The sequence below is a fragment of the Herpailurus yagouaroundi genome, unplaced genomic scaffold, assembly GCF_014898765.1.
Source record: "Herpailurus yagouaroundi ecotype Mexico unplaced genomic scaffold, PumYag 165, whole genome shotgun sequence".
Classification (NCBI taxonomy): domain Eukaryota; kingdom Metazoa; phylum Chordata; class Mammalia; order Carnivora; family Felidae; genus Herpailurus; species Herpailurus yagouaroundi.
In genome coordinates, this window is record NW_024412406.1 from 26565454 (window position 1) to 26572462 (window position 7009).

The following is a 7009-nucleotide window of genomic DNA, read 5'->3' on the forward strand; positions in this document are numbered from 1 at the left end:
CTGTCAGCACAGAGCCTGACGCGGGGCTCGAACCCATGAACCGCGAGGTCACGACCTGAGCCCAAGTCGGACGCTCAAGCGGTGCAGCCACCCAGGCGCCCCGGAGAGATCTAGTTTTCATTCAGTTTCCCAAATAGTTCACTCATTTTTGGAGGAAAACCAACATCTCCTCCGTCAGTATATCCATCCTTCCCTGATTCACGCGTTTGGCAACGATTAGCGGTCTGTTTACTGAGTTTGCGACTCCAGGGGCAGGCAGGCTGGAATCCTCATGGGAGGGCTGGGCAGACCCAGAAGGCCCTGCGGCCTCCCCAGAGACAGAGCACCCTGAAATCCGGTGACACCTCCTGCCTGGAGTGACTTCTCAGGTCCGCAGAGAGCTCGCCAGCTGTCAGCCAGCTGGTCACCCAGGAGGAAGCCCCGGGAATGGAGAAGTGAGAAGTTTCGGCATCGTAACTAAGGGCACGGCTCCTCTGACCGTGGCCGGAAAACCACGAATGGAAAAAGAAAAACTGCCCCGAGAAACATTTGAGAACCTGCAGTGAGCGCACAGTGCTGGGGCTTGATTTCCTCCCCCGAATCATAACAAGCGACCCGTCGCTTTTCTTTGTCACTGCAGAGCCTCTCCCCTGCCCCTCGGAGATTCCAGATCTGACAACGGGCCTGGTTGAGAAGGGCAAGGCTTCCAGGTCGTCTCAAGTTCGGTTTCCGGGAGCGTCTCGGTGAGTTTAGTGACTGCAGTTTAGCCGAGGACAGGAGTGGGACCCCTCCCCTGTGTCCCCGAGCCCGGTCGCGTTTCCAGGCCGACCCCTCTGGTTCTGTGCGACCTTCCGAGTTCTGTGATGGCTCTGAGCTCTCTTTCCTCCATCTGCAAAGTCTAGCCAATGGTGGCACTCCTGTCCCAGGCCCTTGTGAAGAATATATGACATTAGGTCCAAGAAGATCATTTGGTAAAGCCTTAAGGCATTGTTTCAATCTTTGGTTAACTAGTAACCAACAGAATCACTCACGGAGAGATGTCAGTGTCTAACCCCAAACTAACTTTCCCCCTCTCTTTTCTCACTTCTTCTTTTTCATAGAAGTGACACATTTTGTGATTAGATTAAGCCAGTAAACATCTAGGGAGTTCTACAAGGACACTGAGCTATACAGGTTTGGTCTGAAATGCTCCCAAGAACCTTACCATCTAGTGGGGACGAAACACATACACATATTAGAAGTTTTAAGTGGTACTCACATCACATTACATAAAAATGTATAAAACATAAAGAATATTAAAGTCATATTAAAAACTCCCTAATGCACAATTAATTACTGTATTAGTTTGCTAGCTAGGGCTGTCATAGCCAAGTACTGCACAGGGTGGCTTTTAGGGAACAGAAATTAATTTTCTCACGGGGCTAGAGGCTAGGAGTCCACGATCAAGGTCTTGGCGGTTTCTTCTGAGGTCTCTCTTCCCTGGCTTAGAGTTGGCCTTCTTCTCCCTGTGTCTTCACTTACTCTGTCATCTGTGCGTATCTGTGCCCTAATCTTTGCACAGAGGGACAATAGTCATTTTGGATTAGGGCCCACCCTAATGACCCCATTTTTACTTAATTACCTCTTAAAAGACCCTATGTCCAAATGCAGTCATGGTCTGAGGTGCTGAGGACTTGTAGTTCAATATAAGACTTGTGGGGACATGGTTTGACTTTATAACAATAACCAAGTAAACGGTGTAGACTAAGGATCCAGATGCTACTGGGGGAGTCTTGGTGAGTCACAAATGCACTTCCTACAGCGAGCTCAGATCCAAACATACAAATCCTTCTGTGCTTCTCTTGGTGATAGGCTGCCTGCAAATTAGTGCTACTTAAATGAATTGCCATCTTCTAGTTAAATAAGTTCCGTAAAATTCCTAACATAGTTTTATCTCTATAGGATGTTGTCCCACATATTCAAATCAAGGGAGCAAGTTCAAGCAGTCATTTGAATAAATGACTTTGCTTGTGAAAAGCAGTAACTAAGTTTATTGCAATGTAATTATTTTTCTCTCTCCCCTCACTCCCTCCCCTTATTCCTTTGGAATGGGGATGGTCCACAGGCACGAAGACTTGAGTATACGCAGGCCATAGTTATGACGGAGGCAGGTAGTCAATACCGACATGGGGCAGGAGATATTTTGGGGAAACTCGGTGGTGCAGAGTCGCTATATAGATGAGGTGACCCTGAACCTGGGGACCTGAACGTACCCGTATATCAGTAGATTCGGTTTCATCGGATTGTCACATGGCTGCACAGAACCTCTTGGTTGAATTTTACATAGTATTTCTACAGTAGTTCTACATAGTTCCGAATTGCATTTTTCTACGTGTATGTACCACAATCTGTTTAAAAATTCAGTTCTTTTTTTTTTTTTTTAAACCTATGTCTACACTGTTTTCAACTCTTTACTCAAAAGAGGACTGCAGGGAACGTCTACATGATGAGTTTTATTTGCATTTAAATTCATACTCTTCTGTAGCCAGACTTTTTTTTAGTATAGCAAAGTGTTATGCTCTCGGGACCTTCTGCTTCTGCTGGTTAGTCATCAGGGTTCTACTCGGTGACTGAGGTGGGGTGGCTATTACACCCTTTTCTCCACACACACACACACATACACACACACACACACACACACACTCTTCACTGACTGATTTCTTCTGTAGGGGGACCCACGGCAGAAGGAAGGAACGACCAAGTCAGAGGCAAATTCAACTCTGGAGTCTGGAGCACTTGAGTAAGCCCCGGGAGACTGGTAAAGGAAAACCTTTGAAACTCTAGGTAGCCTTGAATCCAGTCAACAATAAGGGAAATCTTGCTACAGAAATAAAAGAGAGAGTTAAGGGAATTATTTCAACAGCTGCTAAAATCTTGAATAATGTAGCCACATCCCCTAATTTCATTCTCTACAGTATCCATTTCAGCTTAAAGCCTAGTCTAGGACAATTGTTCGTTTGTTTCTTTTTGGATAGGTATGTCAGAGACAAGCATGGAATAGAGAGTGCATATTTGGCACCTGATTTACAGAATAAAGATAAATCCAATAAATTGTAGAATAAAGAATAAAGGTAAAGACAATAAATATAAATATAAAGAATCAAGATAAATACAATAAAGATAAATACAGTAAATTAAATACAATACTTTTTGACATGGTTTTCCCCTTTGTTTGAGTCAATTCCTAAATGTTAACAGATTCAACCCTGAAATTAATTTTTAGCTTCTAGCACTACTAGAAAATCAGAACTTGTCATGTGAAAAGGTAAGTATTTCTGGTTATTGATTCCTTTATTTTTTGTTAAGCTAAAATATAATGGGAACTTCCCAGCTACTAGTGGAGCTCTGTCCTTGGAGCACGAAAAGTTGTCATAAGCAATGTGTAAATGAATGGGTCGTGTTCCAATAAAACTTTATTTATAGACAGTGAAATCTGAATTTCATTTCATTTTCACTTGCCATGAAATAAAGTACTTTTCTCCTTAAAAAAAAAAAAAAAAAAAACTCTTTATGAATGTAAAAACCATCCTTCTCTGACAAGCCTTACAAAAAAGGTGGTGGGCCACATTCGGCCTGTGGACCACGGTTTGCCAAGCCCTGACCTAGAAGAACAGAGGAATTTCAAATATTCAACCACTGTCTTTTGATTAGTTACAGGAAGTTGAAGGAGGATTGGTGTGTGATAAGTAGGATAAGGTGTGCCAGCCAGGAAGTGAAGCTTTCTTGCTGTAAGTATTTCTAGAGACTGGCGATAGCCCTAGCAAGTCCAGAACTGTTGTGTCCCTCCCAGGTTGTACTGTCTCCTGCATGCTGGCTTTCAACAAGGGCCACAACATGTTTTGAATGAAAAAACACCTGCTCACGATGCTAACCAGACTCAAAGGCAGAAAGCATAGCAAATGAAATCTTTCCATCCAAGCAGGCTTTTCCGGTAGTGAAACTAAAAAAGCAGCAGCACATACTGGTGAATCTGTTTTCACATTTGTAGTTGAGGGCGTGACATGGTGACCCCACCTGGGAACGCGCTTCTACTCTGAGTGGCTATGCAGTAGAAGCTACCAGACCTCCCAAACAGGGAAGCTGTCTCCAGAAGTTTTCCTGTAATAGACCCATAACTGCCTTTAACCTTGAATCCCTCTTTTAAAAAATGGGATTCTAAATCCCACGTTTAAGAGTTGCTTAGGAAGTAACAGAAATAATAACCTGTATTTTCTTAGTGCTTTCACAATCCTACAGCATTATTTTCATCAACACCCCATAAATAGTTCTATGTTTTGAGACCACATGGTTTCTGGAACAGTGATAAGTGTGCTAAACCCTACAACACCCATGAGAGACTCTCAAGCAAAGGAGCTTCAGCAAGACCCTGGGCTGTCAACACAGGAATGAATGACCCTAAGACCATTAACCACTCGATTTTACCATCTCTTCACTTATCCTCCTGATTATTTTGTGGACCGGGAATTGTTATTTCCATTTTGAGGAGCAAAGAGTCGGAGACACTGAATCACTTGCCCAAACTGGATCAAATCGCCATCTTATGACCTCAAGCCCAATACCTACGTTTCTTTACGATTAAAACAATATGATCAGGAAGGTGAGGGTTCAGGGTTTAAAAATGAGAAGACAAAAAACCCTAACATTCATGCTTCTAAGTTTACTCGTTTGCAAGAAGAAGAAAATTTAAATGTACAAACCTTAAGAAGGCAGTTTTTAGGGGCGCCTCGGTGGCCCAGTCGGTTAAGTGGCCGACTTCGGCTCAGGTCATGATCTCGCGGTCCGTGAGTTGGAGCCCCGCGTCAGGCTCTGTGCTGACAGCTCGGAGCCCGGAGCCTGTTTCAGATTCTGTGTCTCCCTCTCTCTCTCTGACCCTCCCCCATTCATGCTCTGTCTCTCTCTGTCTCAAAAATAAATAAATGTTAAAAAAAAAAATAAAAAAAAAAAAAAGAAGGCAGTTTTTATGTAACAAAAATAAAAGTCTCTCATCGGGGGGCTTGGATGGTTCAGTCGTTGAGTGTCTGGCTCTTGATTTCGGCTCAGGTCATGATCCCAGGGTCGTGGGATCGAGCCCCACATCGGGCTCTGTGATGAGCGTGGAGCCTGCTTGAGATTATTTTTCTCTCTCTTTCTCTCCCTCTGTCCTCTCCCTCTCTCTCTCTCTCTCTAAAAATTTTCTTACTAACATTCCGGCAAACATTTTTGTTAAATTGAGCTATAACCGATGTATAACATGGCATCCATTTTAGGTGTACAACATGATGATTTGATAGATGTACACATTGTGGTTACAAGGAGCTGCATCACCACACAGATACAATCCTTTTTTCTTGTGATGAAACTTTTAAGATCTACTCTCTTAGCACCTTTTTCCTTTAGTTATTTTGTTCTTTTTCAAAATTGAGAAATGATTAATATAACATATTACATTAGTTTCAGGTGAATAACATGATATTTGTAAAAATGGGTTTTTTTAAATGTTTATTTATTTTTGAGAGAGAGAAAGAGAGAGAGACAGTATGTGAGCAGGGGAGGGTCAGAGACAGAGGGAGACACAGAACTGGAAGCGGGCTCCAGGCTCCGAGCTGTCAGCATCGAGCCCGACGCGGGGCTCGAACCCACAGACCGCTAGATCTTGACCTGAGCCGAAGTCAGACGCACAACCGACTGAGCCACCCAGGTGCCCCCACGATTTGATATTTGTATATATTGTACAACCATCACCACGTTAAGTCTATTCACGTGTCACCACTGTTACAAACCTTTTTTCTTGTGATGAAAACCGTCAAGGTTTACTCACCAATTTTCAAATATGCAATATGCTATTGTTAATTATAGTCAACATGCTGTACATTAGTATATCTCTAGGACTTATTTATCTTACCACTGGAAGGTTGCACCTTTGGCCACCTCCACCCATTTTGCCCACCCCCTGTCTCTGGCACAGTTTTCTGCATCTATGAGTTTATTTTTAGATTGCACACACAAATGAGCTCATACGGTTTTGTCTTTCTCTAATTTCACTTAGCATAATGCCCTCAAGGTATATGCATATTGGCAAAAATAGCAGGATTTCCTTCTAGGATATATCTCACATTTGTCTGTTGATGGACACTTTGATTGTTTGCATATCTTGGTTACTGTGAATAACACTGCAATGAACATGAGGGTGCAGATATCTTTTTGATATAGTGATCTAGTTTCCTTCAGATAAATACCCAGAAGTAGAATAGCTGGATCATATGTTAGTTTTATTCCAACATTTCTGAGGAACGTCCATATCATTTCCCAGAGTGGTTGCACCAATTTACATTTCCACCAATGGTGCCCAAGTGTTCCCTTTACTCCAAATCCTCACCAACACTTGTTATTTCTGGACTCTTTGATAATAACCATGCTAACAGGTGGGAGGTGATATCTCATTGTGGTTTTAATTTGCATTTCCCTGATGATTAGTGATGGTGACATAGTTTCATGTCCCTGCCGGCCATTGGACGTCTTTGGAATAATGTCTGTTCAGATTGTCTGCCCACTTTTTAATTGGAGTTTTTGAGTTGTAGGAGTTCTTTATATATTTGGACATTAACCACTTACCAGACATATGGTTTGCAAATATTTTCTCCCATTCTGCAGGCTGCCTTTCCATTTTGTTGGTTTCCCTTGCTGTGCAGAAGCTTTTTCGTTTGTTGTAGTCCCACTTATTTTTGATTTTGATCTGAGATCCAAAAAGTCATTGCCAAGACCTGTCAAGGAGCTTACCCCTATAAGTTTGCATCTGGTTTTATGTTTTCAGGCCTTATGTTTAAGTCTTTAATCCATTTTGAGTTGATTTTTGTGTATGGCATAAGAAAGTGGCCCAGTTTCTTTCTTTCTTTTTTTTTTTTTTTTTTGCATGTGGTTATCAAGGTTTCCCAATCAAGCTTTCCCATTGATTGAAAAGACTGCCCTTCTCCCATTACATATTTTTGGCTCCTTTGTCATAAGTTAATTGGCC

The 7009-nt window shown here is 42.4% G+C and overlaps 1 long non-coding RNA gene across 1 annotated transcript; it reads left to right on the top strand.

Annotated features, from left to right (window-relative positions):
• The first annotated feature begins 619 nt into the window (after positions 1–619).
• LOC121038253 (uncharacterized) lies at positions 620–3450 on the top strand. Its single transcript, XR_005794263.1, has 2 exons — positions 620–722; positions 2688–3450. It is a non-coding gene; the product is annotated as an uncharacterized LOC121038253 (long non-coding RNA).
• The last annotated feature ends 3559 nt before the right edge of the window (positions 3451–7009 follow it).